The 18,732-nt window shown below is 42.2% G+C and overlaps 1 long non-coding RNA gene across 1 annotated transcript in view; it reads left to right on the forward strand.

Moving 5' to 3' along the window:
- The first annotated feature begins 6,131 nt into the window (after positions 1-6,131).
- Positions 6,132-18,732, forward strand: part of LOC119496148 — a 74,918-nt gene continuing 62,317 nt past the window's right edge. The window contains exons 1-2 of the long non-coding RNA XR_005208655.1: positions 6,132-6,522; positions 8,767-8,844. This is a non-coding gene — a long non-coding RNA (uncharacterized LOC119496148). The remainder of the gene's footprint in view (positions 6,523-8,766; positions 8,845-18,732) is intronic.

Below are 18,732 nucleotides of genomic sequence, written 5' to 3' on the forward strand. Positions count from 1 at the left end.
TTCTTAAGTATATCTCAATCAAAAGATTAAGTACAAGTAGGCTTATAAGCCAAGTATACTTAGACTTTTCTGTATACTTGTCAGTATGAGACAAGTATACTTAGACTTTTCTATATACTTGTCAGTATAAGACAAGTATACTTAGACTCTTCTGTATACTTGTCAGTATGAGCAAAGTATACTTATGTATACTTTTGTTAAGTATATCTCTGATAAGTACATGAAACGTAAACTGAAAGTATACTCTCTTATTTTAAGTTTAAAAGAAGTATACTAATAGCACACTTGAATAAACTTAATTTTGGTAAGTGTCCAAACTGCATGTGTCGAGACAAAGGCACATACTAGTTGGCGTGCGTTGCTATGTTTCTAACATGAGCAGTCAACACTTGTCTTTCCAGCAGTGTTGGATAATGCAGATGAGATAATACTAGCCCTTATGCGTCCACGAGGTTGTTAGCCATGCACAACCCTCCCTGGTGTTGACATTTCCCTGCCCAACCTGTCTGAACACATAAGGCCAGGGAGTCTGTATCCACGGCTGATAAAGAGGTGAGTCACCCACTCATCTATCCTCCTCTCCCCGGCAGTACTATTACCCTTAACCCCCGTCATCCCCGTTCACAAGGCCTTATGTGTACATCCAGCACATGGTGGATTGTATGAATAGCAGCGACCGCATGGCTCGCCGCTGACACCTGACATTTTCATGCCCCAGCAAGCCGCTGATACATTTGGCGCTTGGCACGCATTCCTCTCCCGGGTTTATCCATCTGTTGATGCAGAGCCCAACCCCCCAGCCACTACTATGTTCTCGTAACATAACACGAGGCTCGCCTTTCCCTCTATTCATCTTAACATGCGAGCACTGCATGGCACAGCCTTTCGCCCCTCCCTCCTCCATGTTTTTCTCCGGCTCTCGCTCGCTCTCCCTCCCCGCCGTGCCATCTTTCTTTCCCTCACACGCACACTACACCAGTCCACCCAAGTCATTAGTCTTCAGATTGGCATTCAGCTGGTCTCAGAAACCCACCAAGATGGGGAACAAAAAAGTGAGATGGGAATTGCGTGAAGCTGGAGTGATAGTGCTGGCAACAGACAGAATGTAAGATTGTGTGCAGGCGGGGTGCTTCCTGGCTGCCCGCCAACCTCCAGCAGCAGCACTGCAGCATGTCAATATGTCCGTTGCCAGGGAAACAAGGAGAGCACACACAGCAACAGAGTCCATAGAAAACCTTATCGTTACATTTTGAATTTAAAATGCTCAATGAAATTGTACTGCATAGTTCACGTTAAACCTCCCCTCTACACCGGTTGCCTCTGCCAACCAGTAGGAGTCGCTAGCAGTGCAACAACATCAACATGATCCCTCACTGGCTTCCCACCCATGAACATGGCCATTTGTGCTAATTGAACGTGTGCTCAAGCCCAACGTACTGCTACTAATTTGGATGAATCCACACTTACAGGTACTGTCAACATGTTCTCATCCCAACTCGTCACATACTCACGCTTTGTCAGACCCCTCGGCGTCACTTTTCGATCGTAGTGAAAATGTGTTTTCCGTACTTACGTTACGTTGTTTCCGTACGTATTTACTTAGTTTACGTACTTATTTTAAGCCCAACCATGATGTTTATCTTTAACCTAAGTGGTTTTGTTGCCTCAACTTAACTGCGGATGTTTGCGTGGCGTACAAATGACATGCAAAAAGGCTAAAATATTTTACTCATGACATGCGGAATATCTGTGTAATGTTGTGCTATTTATACGCCTTCCCTTCTTTATCACCTTCTCTGAGCATTTACTGTTGCCGCGGATGGCTTTACCTTGTAGTTAATTGAAAGTGGGTGCTTTGTGCGTCGGTATCACACGTCAATGGGCGTGACAAAGCGTCTGTAATTTACGCCCTGCTACTGAGAACAGGCTGGTACTGTAGCACACGTGTTTTCAGCCACCGAGGAGCTAGTTTGCTTCTAGGAGCAAATGCAAGAACCAGAGTTGACACAGTGTTATTCTTGGTGATTGAAGACTGACTGTACATACTTTTGTTTAAAAAGAAAATTCAACAATGTCTTTAAGAGAATAAATGTATGGAACTTTGTTATTTTTCTTTATCTTTTTATGATCAAAACATGTCTTTTATTGGCTCTGCAGGGTGTGAATTTCTGTGTCCTCGCTGCACACGTTATCAGGTCGGTGATTGTGCCCTGCAGCAAACAGCTTGGTGGTGAGTTATTACTGGCAGGGGTACACTCCTCCATCAGGCATTGTGAAAGAATGACCTCAGATACATCAGGCAGAGCGCTGGCTCTGTTGCAAAGTCACAACTTGCAACATAAGTCATGCGTTTTAGTCTGTTGAGCTACAAAGTGCCACAGCAACCTAATCAGTCTGTCTCGAGCTGCGACCTTGATCAGAGCTACCTTCTCTATCTCTTTGTGACACTGTAATGCTTTTTTTTCATTTAATAGTGATGAAGTAAAAATATATATCTCAGTGTTTCCTTTGTACTGTGATACAATCTGTCACTCTGGAACAGGCTGTATTGTGCTCAGTTTAAAGCATATACTTTGTAAAACAAGCTGTCTTAAGTGACCTCAGTGAGAAATCGCTGCCCCTTTATCTGTCTACTTGTTCTCAGCTTTGTCAGTATTATTGCTTTTCATGAATAGGCGATGATTTACAAATAAATAAACAAATACAAAATGTATTAAGCTATGTATCTTGTGGCCATATGTTGTAAAATGTAAATATGTTTGAACATATGCCACTGATTAGCTCACAATCTAATAACCAGATGATGGTCTCATTACAATACGATGAAGGCAAATTGTTTACTTTTTCATTTGGGTGAATATTTGTGAAGGACAGCTAAAGGACAACTCTGTCAGCCACACCTAGCCTGGCACCCTTATCCGAGCCTGGCTCCGTCTGTGCTCGTATCACTGGAGGGGAAAGGGGGTGTGCCAACTATAGCGCCTTAGTGCTTTTCTATCTGTGCCTGTGAGTGGTCTAACAGCTGCTGCTGCAGTGTCTGAGCTTGCTCGGGGATGCAGATGAAAGTGCTGATGTGTCCTGTTATTTTGGGTTCTGTGGTGCCCTGGAGGCCAAGGAATTTTTTGGAAGAGACCGGGCAAGATTGTTGGAGGGGGTGGAGTGGCGTGGGGGGGTGGGGCCGTGCCTAGAGGGGATCTTAGCTGAGAGTTTCTCCCAGAATGCAATGTGACCCTCATTGCCACATGGCGCTGTGGGAATCCTGAGGGGGTGTGGAACTGCTGACAGTACCAGGCTGAGCGATGGGCACAGACATGAGCACAGAGATTGATGTCTCTGATGATTGGCGGTATTTCTGGCTGTCTTTTGTACTTGAAGGGAGGGGCTGCTGATGGCCTGTCATGCTCTCATTGTTTGATCCAAACTACACTTTATGTTGAGTTTCAAAGCCCTTCTTGACATTGAAAACAAAACTAACTCACCTCAAAGACCATTTAGAAGTCATGTCAATTTTACTTTAGGGCTAATAACGGGCTAATTTGTTTTAACACCACTAATTTCTGTAACGTAACTTGCGTTAAGATACTGGCATCATCTGAAACTAGAAAAACCTAAGGAATCCATTGGTGCCAACCATGTCATACTAGCTGGTCGCAAAGGAGGCTAAATAACGCTCCAAACGTACACTAAATTTTGGCGAGGAAAAACTGTCATGGCCATCTTTAAAGGGATCACTTGACCTCTGACCTCAAGATATATGAACAATAAGAACGCCTTTCTTGATTTCCACTTGTCATTTGTACGCCATGTATCCTGTATTGGCTGCAATGTAATGCAAGGGTTAAGAGTTAGTGATGTAGTATAAAAAGCGAGAAAGAGCATTTATTTTGGGTGGGTCAGGAGGTGGATGGATCCAACAAACACCAGCCTTTAACCAGGAGACCAGTGTTTTGTTTTGTAAATTACGTTAATGGTGTTTGTGACGTGTTTTCAGTTGTTGTGTTACGTTGTTTCCATACATATTTTGCTTAGTTTACGTACTTATTTTAAGCCCAACTATGATGTTTTTCACGAAGTGATTTTGTTGACTGAACCTAACTGCAGACGTTTGCGTGGCGTACAAATGACTAGGCTAAAATGCGTACCCATGACACGCAGAATGGCCGTGAGACCGGGTTGGAGGGAGAGTGACTTCATTTTCTGCTCAGGTAGACATTACTCCTCTATGTCTTTACATATTAAATAGATGTGTGCTGCTATATTAATGTTCTGAATATCAAGTTCAGCACATTTAAGAAATGTTGTAATGTGCTCCCCTTTCATTTAATGATGATATTCAAATATTTGAGCAGTAGACTATTACTGTGGTGTTGTTGTTACAGTCTATATTATTGACTTGTAATCCTGGTGATGCATTCAATTTTAACTCTACTTAATCTAACTTACTCCGTCTCTGCTAGAAGCCCCGCTGCATACCAGCAGCTGCTACATGCCTGAAATGTTAATGTCAGACATCATACTCCAGCATCAACTCTCTCTGCTGGCTGTAAATGTTATCATAGATCTTTGCACAGACATAATGCTCCCATTTCCATTCAACTCACACGTGGTAGTAATATTACAGCCCGTTTGGCTCGGCGCATGAGAGGAAGATGCCATGTCATTTACTTAATTGCATGTCCCCCACGGCTCCCACCTCGAAACTACTTGATTTATTTGGTTGCCGCTTACTGAAAATCATCCAGGATTCCCAGTGTCTTCTTGTCCTGTAGTTCATCAGAGAAGCCTCGTCCGTGTACAATATGACACTGTATTAATTAGGAGGGATACTCGCAGATTGCTCCATAAATCATTTTCATCACATTTTTATGCTTGGTCTAACATTGCAATTTGCAATCTTGTTCCCCTCATAAGAGAGTACACCTCTGTGAAGACTTGTGAAGACAACAGAGTCATTGTCGTGTTATCCTCAGAGGAGTTTGACAATATCCTTAGAAGGATAGACAGCTGTGCTGACTCACTGATGTTGTTATTCTCAACATCTGGGACATTCAAGGCACAGTGTGTAGCATTTCGGGGGATCTATTAGCAGAAATGGAGTATAATATTCATAACGATGTTTTCATTAGTGTATAATCACCTGACACTAACAATCGCTGTGTTTTCGTTAGCTTAGAATGAGCCCTTCATATCAAGGGTGCGGATCCTCTTCACAGAGTTCGCCATGTTGCTGCGCCGTGTTTCTACAGTAACCCAGAACGGACAAACCAAACACTGGCTCTATAGAGAGCCTTTCTTGTTTTTACGTTACCTGAAGGCCACCATAGTTCTCTGACACACTTGTGAGAGTGCAAAACCGCCAGCCGCCGTTTAACTTCCGTTGCTCCTAAAGTAGTGTTATTATGGTGAGGATGGCCTCTAAGGGAGGCGAACAACGTTACCACAATTTTGCACTCGGCGGCTCACGTTACAGCAGTCTTGGAAAGCAACTCTGTCTCCCACAAAATTTCGTTCCAATACAACCAAACTGCATAATCAAAATATGTTTTGAGGGAAACGTATTTTCTACCAGATTACGGTCGCGGTTTTAAACACGTGATTAACGAAACGGAAATGCAACAAAACTACTTTCTTAGGTTAAGTAAAAATAACATCATGGTTTGGCATAAAGTTACTTGAAAACAAAATGAAAACACAAGAAATGACTACGTTTCACATGGATCACAAACAGCGGTCTCCTGGGGAAAAGTCCAGTGTGTGTTGGACCCATTTTAGGAGACAGGGCTGTGGAAAGGGAGGAGTGAGCGGAAGGGTATTCAGCTGGTTGCAATCTGCAACCACACCACTAGATGCCGCTAAATCCTACACACTGTACCTTTAAAGAGGTGGTTATGTCGGGTTGACTAAACCTCAAAGAGTCACTTGACATTATTTCCACAGCAAGCTGGTAAAGGATGTACTAATTAAGTTTCAAAATGCATTAATGAATGATATTCTGTTTGAGTAGAATAGGTCCTGTGTTGGTGCATTAAGCGCATTATGCATTGTGATTTCAGCGGACCTCACGGGGAGATACAGCCTGATTTTATCAGATGACAAAGCTTTCAATGCCGGTTCTCTGGTTACAATATTACTAATTATATTATGTGTCGACATTCAGTTCTTTGGCGATCTGAATCACGTGATTGTAAGCAGACAAAGGCCCGAATCAGACCGCTTTGTTATTTTAGCCGCTCATGTGATCAGCACTCAACTCCAAAGGGCCGCTCTCAGCCCTCCAATCCTCTGCAGCCCGACACAGAGAGAGTCTGTTACCGGAGGAACAAAGGTCAGTGTAACTGTGTCGCCACATTTTCAACTCACAGGATCTTGAAAGAGACAAAGGGGGCTGTGAACAAACACGCTTTGTTTTCACTAAAAACAAGACAGCGTTTGTTGTTACGCTCTGGGCTGTGATGTCATCGTCATGGTTCATCCTCTCCGTGACCTCTGGGGCCGGTGACTCTCAAATAGCTTCATCAGGAGGTGAGCGCCAATTACAGTGGTTGATTTTGTTTCATTGTCACACCCACACACACACACACACACACACACACACATACACACACAACCCCCTCCCCTTGCACAAACGCAAACATGCAATGCATTCATCTAATATCACAAAAATAGATCTGTGAGTTCACTGTTGTCTGAAATCCCAGTGGGGAGCTGTGCTACATAGACTCTCTGCAAAAAAAAAACATTATGATGTGTGCTATACTGTCTGAGTACCGTCATTATCTGAGCCAGAAGAGAGGCTGAGAGACATAAATCTGATTATATTGCAAGAAAGCTCTTTGACGTTTCGCAGTTAAATCGTAAAATCGCAGCATGCCTGAATACTCTCTCACACGGGAAGCTGTGAACTCCTAATGCAGCCGACCTTTGATGATGTAATCCTCGTGATAGATGCGTCAGGCTACGGCCTTGGGCTGCTCTGAACGCTCTACTCCCTGAAGGCCTCGCAGGCTAAACGGGCCAAAGCAGCCCCCATCAATACAGCACCAAGCAACGCTCTGGATCACCTCAACTGGTGCAATTAATCTTGGCCTTGTAACAAGTTGACGGGCCTTTATCCAAACAACAAACACTTTACCGCCTAATGACGATGGCAGGGGCCAGATTAAAAACGCGATGTGATCAAAGTGGGATCACACTGCTAAACCTGCCTTAACAAAATAAGAAGTAGAACGTGAACGTTGGGGAAATTATGTACTTCCAACCCCTTCTGCAATGCTTGTAAATGTGACTTACTGGAAAATATGTTTTTAGTTGACCTTATTACCATGCTAGTCAGTTTTAATTGACATCACACTCGAGGTTAAAACTACCTGAAAGATCGATGTAACATTCACAGCATGAAACTGACATTTATTTTCTTAAAGGATCAGTTGAACATTTTGTGAAACATTTATTTGCATATTTGCATCTTTCCAAAAGTTCGTTAGTTTAGCTTAGCTTAGCACAAGGAAACTGTTTCCTTGCCTGGCTCCTTCCAAAGATGGAAAATCTTCCTACCAGCTAGTTAACCAACCCTAAAGCTCATTAATTAACACATTATATATGACAGTAAACTGTGTATCTTTGACTTGTGGACAAAACAAGACATTTGAGGACGTCATCTTGGGCTTTGGGAAACACTGATCTGTCATGTTCTTTCTGTGTCAGCCTCTGGTTATTTACTTTTGTGATTTTGGATTTGGTGTCTTCTATATTATTCCGGTGTTTCCTGTTTTATTTTGGTAATTCACTCCTCCTGTGTCTTGTCTGGTTTTACTTCCCTCCTTTGTTTGTTTTCCCGCCTTTTGTTGATTGTCTGCCCCGCCCTGATTTGTTTCACCTGTGTGTAATCATGTCTTGTATTTAAGCCTGTGTGTTCCCCTCTGCCCTTGTCGGTTCGTTTGTCTCTCCAGCCCCGTCTACCTTGTCCTCCGTGTTCCTTGTTTCCTCCTGCTCTGATCCTGGTGTTCCTCGTGTTTCCCTGGTTTGTGATTTTTGGTTTTGGTCCTCTGTTTGGTTTTTGTTGTTTGTTTCTATTTGTTCTTTTGGTACTTGGTTCCCCTCCCTGCCTTTTGTTGTTTTGGATTTTTCAGCTCTATTAAAGCTCGCTTTTATTTCTAAATACCTGTCCTGCCTGTTACTCTGCGATTGGGTCAACTTTGTAAACTCACCACACGACATGATCGACATTTTTTCACCATTTTCTGACACTTTATAGACCAAACAACTAATCGATTTGAGAAAATAATCAACAGATTAATCAACAGTGAAAACAATCATTATTTGCAGCCCTATCTGACATGTCCTAAAATAATCTAAAATATTTACTTCAGCATGTCGAAGTCGAGCCACGTCAGCCGAGCAGGATTGCATGACTTTGAAAAGTCACATTTATTGAAGTAGGTTGCGAAATATTAAGTAACTCTTCCAGTTTTTATTTAAATTTTAAATCAGCTCCCACAACGCGCTGCCGTCTGACTAGAGGACGGTCCACGACCTGCTTTGAATACAATACACAATGCAATTCAAGGAGGTTAAGAATTAAATCATTTGTGCATTGTTCCCTAGATTCATACTATGTTTTGATCTCATTAAAATGAGATTTGCAGTAATGGGTGTCACGTCTTGTGCATAATCAGCTGAGCACACCACGAGTCAAGAGATTGCATAACCTCAATATTTCATGATGCTTCTTTGGTGTTGCCTCATTCTTCTTGTGTGTGTTTACAGAGGGAGGAATGCAGCTGTGAGTCAGCACAGAGGAACGGCAGTGAAAGTCAGCATGAGGCCATGGTCGGATTATACAAGGTGATGTTTGAAAGAAAGAGTCAACGTCATCAGTTCAGTATGTTCTGGTGAATTCCTTTAGGTTAAGTCACATCAGTTGGCATGTTGGCTCCTATTATGTAGCTTTGATCTCCTGTCAAGAAGGTAGCTGAGTTGATTTGTGTACTCTGTGTAAACAGGTATGAAATAATAGCTTCCACACAAAGAGAGCCTGATAATATTCCCATAAGCAGTCTGATTGCTTTATTGTGTACAAAATAAACTCAATCAAAACCAGAGAACATAACAGAGCAGCAGGGGTATAACAGGCGGAGGATAAAACCTTTAGTTCTGTTGTTACTGAGCTGCACACGAAGCTTTCAGCCCAAAATGGCGGAAGCGTGGCTCTGCTGCTGGGTGCTGATGTTGCAATGGAACGAACAATTTACTTTTCACGCCACCACCACTAAGTTATAGGTGGACTATAGTGTTTGGCGTGATGGCGTTTAGTAGTCTCATTTAGCCAAATGTTAGCAACCGCCTTTTTGAAGACATGCAAAAGCTTCAAAAGTCACAAGTGGGATATTTATCGACGTATTTTATATCATAGAACAAAACGTTAAAATCTCTTACGCTTTTGTTAACCACAGACCTTATTTCAGGCATCTAAACAAAAACTATTCAAGAAACATTGAGTTTGAGACGAGGGAACCAAAAGAACTAAAATGCTAACTCATTTCCGGGTTTTAGGACTCATTCCTGCAGCGCTCTATACTATATAACATGGGGAGTCTGTAATTGTGTATCTGAAAAATAAACATTTGAATGAATAAATAAAAGCACAGTGATAAATAAAAACAGTCTGTATCAGCTGGTACTTTTGTCTTTCAAAGATGTTACCTGGACAGCAGCAGTGTTGTGGTGTTTAAACTGATTTGTAATCATTGAGCACAGGACATATGTACAAGTTGAAATAGCGTGTCCTTTGAGGCTGCTGTAACCACCAGGCTGGTGGAGCCACATCCAGCACAAACACAGAGAGTTTATAGCATCAACTTGCTGCCCCGAACACGACAAAATAGTGTCATGTCAGCGCGCAGAGAAAATAGCAGTAAATTGGGAAGCAGAGAGGTACAAAGAGGTGTGGAGGGAGGGTTGGAAGGAGGTGAGGAAGAGGAGGAGGGGGGAGCTGTGAGATTCAGGCTGTACCTGAGGCATGGAGGGGTACATCATTATTCAGAGCAGCGCTTTGATGTTGAGGCTGGGTGAATCTCACAGAGCAGGCGAGAAGCAGTTCTAATTAAAACAGTAACAATGCAGCCCGAGTCGCCCTGAAGAAACGGGGGCTTTGAAGAGTCACTGAATGCCCCATTTAGAGCCGGCTGCCCATAGATAACAGCAGATATTACACTGACGGACTCCGAGGCCTCTGTCGCAAAATGTGTATTTCTTTACTACATTTCATGCCTCTCAGTGTGTGTGCGACGAGTTCCCGGTGTCCTACTTTTTCTGGGTTCTTTGGTGGCGTTGTGGGCCTGACAGGAGTGACAGATTGAGATGGGCTGCTGGTGCTCAGAGGCCAGGCGAAGACAGGAAAGCCTGGGGGATCTTGGTATGACAGGTAGACAGAGGGGAGAGCAGAACTTCATTATAACCGCCGCAGAGAGGAGCTTTGAATATCAAATTAGCGTCACCAATCAACACAAGGAAAATGTTCTCACATTTTTATTCTGATACATTTTAATGAAAATATCGATAGTGTAGTGCTTTTCCCCGGCTTGTACAACGCAGATTTTCCCCTTGTCCGCCAAGCATGTTTACGTCTCTCCTCATATCTACTGAAAGGCCCAAGTGGGCTGTAGAGAGAGCTGAGTGATGCTCTGAGACAGTAGCAGTTCAAAGAGACTGTCTGCATAGAGAGAAGGGTCTAATTTTAACTTGGAGACAGAGAGGCTCGTGAAACAGCTCTCCGCCTGACTACAGCTCAATTATTCATCAACACAAGAAGTCTCTCAACTAAAAAGCCTGACACGTTATTCATTCTCCCCCGCCCCCACCCACTCACCCACCCTTCTTCTCCCATGCTGTTTCATTCACACACAAAACCAGCCACCCACCCACACACACACACACACACACACACACACACACACACACACACACACACACATACCGGAGCTACCCACCCTTGAACCATACAGTGCCCTCCAGAAATGCAGGCAAGCTTTGGTGTAGACGATTCAAAAGAAACACATAATGAGGTGTACTGTGCTGGGGAATTTTACAAAATCATGTTTTCAAAAGGCAGAAAAGAGAACTTTTATTCTGAAAATCACAATAAAATAATATTTTGTCAACTGGCAAATAAATATTTTGAATCACTTCCCAACTGAAAGTCATGTTATATTTTTAGTAAACCTCGGCTGCAGCCACATTAATTCAGATCGATTTCAACATATTCTTTATTAAATCAGGTGGGTTTATGTGGTTCATTGTAGAGCTGCAACGATGAATCGATTATTTGTCAATTATTAAATTAATTGCCAACTATTTTTATAATCGATTAATCGGTTTGAGTCATTTTTTAAGAAAAAAAAGTAAAAAAATTCTCTGATTCCTGCTTCTTAAATGTGAACATTATCTGGTTTCTTTACTCCTCTATGACAGTAAACTGAATATCTCTGAGTTGTGGACAAAACAAGACATTTGATGACGTCATCTTGGAATTTTCTGACATTTTATAGACCAAACAACTAATCGGTTAATCAAGAAAATAATCGACAGATTAATCAACAGTGAAAATAATCCTTAGTTGCAGCACTAGTTCATTGTGAAGTATTCTATTGAAATAATGTCACTGTATGGTTAACCTGAAAAGCATCCAGGTTATCCAGCATAAACACAAGACTCTCTATTTTTTGCTGAAAACTCTATACAAAGATTTGTCATGTTCACAAGTCATCAGGATGTGAAACTAAGCTCTTGTTTTAGGCGTGAATGCGTTGCCCGATGACTCAATTTCTGTTTTGAAGAAGTGGCAGCAGGCGTCATCTGCGACAGATGACCAGTCATGTGACACCAGGCTGACTCCACCATAGATGGTTGTGTAATAGGAGAAATTACAGAATGAAGACTTTAGTCTGTTTAGTTTGCAATCACTTAGTTGTACTTGAGAGCTGGGACTGCCATTCATTTTCTGTTGCCGGTGGAGTCTTTTTTTTTTTTTTTATCTCAGAGAGACTATAAAACATTTTACTATTATATATTGTTCCTTTCTGGGCTAAGCAGCTTTAAAAAAAAAAGAAAAAAAAGTTTTTATTGATATTTGACATTTTGAAAATTTACTTTTTGTTGTAATATGAAGGTTACAAGACATTTCTTAGGACATTTTCATATTATAAACACTCCCCCAGCCACCCTATATCTCCATGACTAAATAATTGATACATAAAATAAAGATACAATAATAAATACATTTAATTTAATTTAAAAAAGAAGGAAAGAAGAAAAAAAGGGGAAAAGACAATGGGCTTTATCAGTTGACGTTTGCTATGTGTGATGTGGGATCAGTTCTTTGATATTTTCTGTTGTTGATGTGGTCCAGGAATGGGCTCCATATTTTCAGGAACAAGTCTTAGCGTCCTGAGAGTCTGAATATGACTCGTTCTAACACTGTTGTGTTGGACTTTAGTTCAATCTTGTTGGACTTTAGTTCAATCCATTCAAATGACAAGGGTGTAACCGTTTTCCATTGTCTCATAATAATAATCATCTGCAGTTTTTTAGGGGTTGGGGTCTTGGTCAGAGACACATTGAACAGTTTATAAATGATATTATTACACGGCTTTGTTGAATACTCGACTCGGTCACAGCGTTCTACAGTCTGTTATTTCTTTATAGCAGACCGTTGCTATGTATAACAGACCGTTGCTATGGACGCAGTTCTGATGTCAGACTCTGAAGGACCATTTTTGTGTCAAATTATTGATTTCTTAAGTAAGTAGCTCTGTAATAAGCGGGATAATGTACAGCTAGCGGGTCATTGTTGTAAAATATCGCCCTGTCTGGGTTTATTTCACAACAATGACCGGCTCGCTGAACATTATCCCTTAATTATCTGCCCCCATAGATCCTTAACCATGTCACAGTCGTATCTCATTTGGCTTCAAACCAGCTTCCCTCCAGTAACTTGTTGACTTCTCTCACAGAAAACACTGCATGTCTAATTAGGTTCAAAGCATCAACTATACTCCAGATCATATGACTGCAGCTGTACAGAAGCTCTGTGTGACCGGGCTGTGACCGATTGGGAAGTAAGTTGTCGACCTTCACACAAACAGCTACAGATTCCTGGTCAGCACAAGAACCTGTTGAATGTTTGTAATAACTCCGTGGCTTTGGAAGGCGCTGGGTGGCCTAAAAGCAGTGCAACCTCAGGCAATCTGGAAAGGGGGATTTGCTCCTGCTGTGATAATGACACCATTTTAAGACCCATCCAGACAAGCTGACAAATTGATGCTGAGGCTGTGTTTTCATGTTAGCAACTGTAAAGCAGATAAACACATGGACCTCTCTCTCCCTGATGGACAGCGACAGTATGATGAATTTATGTTTCATTTTAAGAGCTAATATCAAACCCAAAGAGGCTTTGTGTAAATATCTCACTCACTATACGCCAGACACATTTTATTTGTTTTCAGCAACAGACAACAAATCCAAGTGTGGCTGCATAAATCTGCAGGATCAATAGAGAAAATACAATAACGCATCCTCAGTATTATTGCTCCGCAGTAAGTACTTCCCTGAACATTTTTCATTATGAAAACTGAGATTTATCATCGATTTGCCTGCCACAGCATATAACGCCGCTGAACTTTGTGGTGTGTTTGCGTTAATGTGGATTTAGTACGGGCTAAGTCTATCTGTGACAGGCAGCAGGTGCTGTAGATCATGTAGAGAGGGAGATAGGGACAGCTAAAGACAGTCAGGTGTGGTGCTGTTTGTAGATAAGGCTACAGAGGCTAACTTTAACATCTGATGGGAGAAAGGAAAAGCTGTGATTGCTGTTGCTCTGGAACATTGGCTTCGGAGATGGAGGTGATTTCAGAAACACATCCTCTCTGGATAAATGTCAGCTTTAGACAGGAGGTCAAAAAGTCTGGGGAACACATCTGACCATTTGCTAAAGTCCCCCCTCAAACAGTGATTGTCCAATCGTAGCTTAGCAACTAGTCACAGCAGGTCTGTCGAGCTTTGGATTTCTCCACATGTTGATGTGGTGTGCTGTTAGGAGAGAGACTCTTTTCTTTGAGAGTTTAGAGGCTGGTGCCTTTCCAAAACCAAAAGCAGAAGACCAAAAGTGTAAAGAACTGATCACGCAGTGTGTCCATCTGCTCTAGGCTGCAACTGTTAGCATATCCACTACTTACTTACTTACTTCGAAAGCGAAGAACCACATCATGAATTATCAGCTTGTGAGGATGCTAACTTTTTTTGCCTGGATGCATGTAGCTTAACCTCAGTCTTTTAGCGCCATTGACTGTAATGTAAACCCATTCGCGGCAACAGTAAACACACATAGAAAGGGCGCCAGGAGTGTGGTGACGTAGTTTAGAGAGCAAAAAGAGACACCGGCCGTGCGGGAGGGGAGGTGGATGGGTCCAAAAAACACAAGGCTTTCATCCAGGAGACCGCTGTTTGTGTCCCATGCGTTCGTGTCTCGTGTTCACAACGTTCAGTGTCATTTTCACTGTACAAACGTAGTAGTTTTAAGCCCAACCATGTAGTTCTTTCCTAAACCTAACTATAGTGGTTTTGTTGCCTAATCCTAAAGTGACGCCATGGTTAGCTATAGTGGTTCTGATGACAAAAATAAAGTGTTGAGTGTGAAGTTTGTATGAGCGGTTCTTGAGAAAGCTACAAGCAGCAACGACACAGGCTGAGCATTCGTCCCGTTCTGAACAGGCATGTTTTGCACAACAGCAGTTGTTATATTGGAGGGCAAAATTGAGAGTTGCTGGACAACGAGAAGCCTGCTTTTGTCTTTTGTCTGAAATCAGAGACCCATTGTTTTAAATATTACTACAAATTTCGTGAGGTAATTCTGCCACGCTATCATTGTTAACGGCGGTCGTGCCGTGTGCAAACAGAAAGCTTGACATAGCAACAGTAACTAACGGCGACAGGCCTTAGTGAATAGTCAGTTGGTACATTTCCATCATCACGGTAGAGGTTGAGATCATGGATAATATCCCTTCTTATCTAAGATGGTGTGTGTGAATAGTGTTTTTTTTCCAAAGTGGAAGGAGATAGACTGCAGCACGTTGTGACAGGGACGGAGCACAGGACACTCCAGAGTTTCCTGGCAGCATGGAAACAACAGGGCACCCCCGCTCTTCTCAGCCCGCGAGCCGCTATCTGCTCTCTGTCTGTCTGTCTGGTGGCCTGGATAAACATGTGTCACGGCATGGAGGACTCTGCCAACGACACCCATCAGCCCCACAGCCACCTCCACCTACTAAACCGTGTGTTCCCCCTGACAAGAAAATGTCAGCTCTCATGCTAATGACATGATTTAGCCTCGCAGTTATTAGTGTTTTCGCGTGTTGTAAAAAAATGCTTTGATGTCTCCCTCCCGTTTGCAGCGCAACAGGAGTTCATCCAGAGTTTTATTCCCGCACAGGTTTGTTTTTCCTGTGTCGAATCTTATGTTATGGTTTGGCTCTCTGAGCAAGGCATCATCCCTTTAGAAGCTGAACGCAGTGCCAGGCAAGCTAAGTATTCGGCCGCAGGCGATGAGGGCAAGAAACTTCTTTTTTGCTTAGTGAAATAAGCAAACCCAAAAAACACAGCATTAATTATTCACCCTCCCTGCACCAGTCTGCCATTCTGATTATGACTGGAGGTGGTTACAGGGTATCAGGAAGGTTGCAGAGTAGGCATGACAGAGGTTCAAACTCTTAATATGTTTGCTGCCAAGAAATATGGGCCTCTGTGATGTGAAAGCCGCCTGCAGGGCATCAGAATGAATAGTAATAATTCATCAGCAGAGAATGCAGCTTATTTTATGAGCCACTCCCCTGGAAGTAAAAGACGAGGCAATTACTAGTCTCATTATTTTGTGAATGACACTGATGGTCATTTTGTTTCCGTACTTAAAATAGGCATCGCAGGACTGATTATTAGGTGAAGCTGGAAATTGTTTGTGCTAATCGTGCACTTATGTAACTAAGAGACAGACATAGAGAGATGGAGTGATACTGTGAAACATGAAAGAAGGGTGTTGGCTCCTGTGGTTTGATTACAGGTGAGCAGGTTTGTCAGTGTCTGCCAAAATACGGTCTCTCTGCCAAAACAAGCAACATTAAACTCCATAGGGCTGGGCTTGGAAAGTTACTAGTGACTGAGCACACTTCGTGGAATTGTGCTAGCGGGGTGGTTTTGGGCCAACCCAACACAGTTGTCTTTGTTTTGTTGGTGCACAACATAAAAATGCCATTGTGTGCTAGTCACATTATCGCTGCGGTCTTTGCGTAACATCGCAATATGATCTGGTGCAACAGCTGCTCTGACACAGTTTGTGGAGGGCAGAGAGTTGACTCACTGCGCAGCCAAGGTGGAGTTGATTGAATTATAAAAGCCATTTACAGCCCTCAGTGACAATAACAACCTCAGGCAACTAATGAGCTTATCTCCCATCCCACTGCTCACAGAAGCATATTTTTTTCAAGACTGGGCAAAACAGATCCTGATGGTAAAATGTCGCAGCAACACTTCCAGCAGCATCAGTGCGACTTTCTCCCGTGGTGTGGAAGTTGAACTGCAGTGTCGGTAGTCTTGGCAGGCCTGCACAGAGAGGGGTGCGCTGTGAAAACTGGCATGTTGACGCTTTCATGCCACTGTCACGCTGTTCACAAGGTGCCCTGGAGGAGTGTCACAACGCATTCTTCTCACCTAGTAGAGCATGTCCCTGTCACACTCCGGGTTGCTGTAGTCAGACGGCATTCCCCTCCTGCCATCTGTCCCTGCTATTACAGTCGCATGCGATAGTTATTCAAGTCACAGAGGTTCAAGCTTTACTCTGAGCTGGCTACTAGGGCTGTGCATTATTGGCAAGAATCTGGCGATACGACACGTATCATGATACAGGGATTACGATTCAATATATTGTGATATATTGCGATTGGGCTGCAACGATTAATCAATTATTCGCCAACCATTTTGATAATTAATTAATCGGTTTGAGTCATTTTAAGAAAAAAAGTCAAAATCCTCTGATTCCAGCTTCTTAAATGTGAATATTTTCTGGTTTCTTTACTCCTCTATGACAGTAAACTGAATATCTTTGAGTTGTGGACAAAACAAGACATTTGAGGACGTCATCTTGGGCTTTGGGAAATACTGATTGATATTTTTCACACTGACGTTTCATAGCCTAAACAACAAATGTATTACTCAAGAAAATAATCTACAGATTAATTGACAATGAAAATAATCATTAATTGCAGCCCTATATTGCGATACTGTAAGCAAGATGATAAATTGGGATTTAAAAAAGAAAAATGTAATTTACTCAAAGTATAAAAAACACACCTCCATATGCATAAAATCTGAGTAAAGAATAGCTAACTGTTTTTTATGCAATCAGAACAGTGGGATCTGCATTTACGTTTATCAACACAAAATAAACCACAAAATGTTTGGCATGTAAACTATCAATTAAAAATCTATAGTCTTTTTGAGAATCAATATAGTTTCATACAACATAATATCGTGATACTCAAGTGAATCAATATTGCGTTTCTATTCGGGCTGCATCGTTCTCCCCACAAGAAAACAATGGAACATCCAGCACAGAGCGATTTTTACTGCTGATCATGTGTGGGCGTCTTTACTTTGTTATGCTGATGCCACAAAAACAACCACCATCTTCTTTTTAATATTGAATGTGTATGACCAGATTATTAGTTAGGGCGGAGGACATGTGTACAAAATATCTTTGGTTTTAACTCATTCCACTGAACATCCTGAATATGGTTATGATGAAAAATGCCAGCTGGAAGTCATAATAAAATACACCAACAAGCTCTAACCACCAACCTCATAACAATCTGCATGAGAACAGACAGGGTTAATATGTCTTGTTATTAACATTGAGCTAATAGTAACCCAGGCTGCTTATCATAGTCTACAGTTAAAGCAAAAGCAAAAAGAGGAAGTCCTTATATAGTCGTCCATGTGTCAAACAACTAACCGAGTCTTCCTCGCCTGGCACTGCCTGGTGCGACAGTGTTATTAGTACAACATTTGTCATGTTGCGGTTTCCTAACCTCCCCCCGTCCTCCAACAGTCTCAGAAGCAGCCGAGAAGGCACCACATGGTACGCTGCGCACAGCACATGGTTTCGGTTACAACCAGGCTGTAGTTTTTGGAGAGGCAGAACACGTGGCTTCCTTTGAGGCCAAATCATAAGCATAAGCAGGGTGAAATGTATTAAAACCCTGCTGATTTTATACCAATCTTGCATGCGGTCACATGGATGCTGTTTTTTGTATATTTGCAAAGGCTTGGTTGTGTGTGGTGACGTGTCTACTCATGTGACCACGCATATGTGAGTCAGAGGAAGTGGGTTAAAGGTGAGATACAGTGCTAAGAGCTTCAATTACCACTATTCATTATTTTCCGAGTACAGTGATGATAACAGCCAACTGAAACTGAAACTAATCTAAATGTTTGCTCTTTAATTTAACGCCACGCAACTCACTGAAAACATCCATCATAACATTTCAAATATGCAGCATAAATATTAGTTCACTCGAGAGAAGACTTTTCAGAAAGAAGACAGGGAGCCATTTTTATTTATGTTGTTATCTCTCGCTGTTCAAATAAGGCATGGTCTGTCACGACAGCTGCAGCATAACATTGGTTATA

Source organism: Sebastes umbrosus, chromosome 10 (genome assembly GCF_015220745.1).
Source record: "Sebastes umbrosus isolate fSebUmb1 chromosome 10, fSebUmb1.pri, whole genome shotgun sequence".
In the NCBI taxonomy this organism is placed as follows: domain Eukaryota; kingdom Metazoa; phylum Chordata; class Actinopteri; order Perciformes; family Sebastidae; genus Sebastes; species Sebastes umbrosus.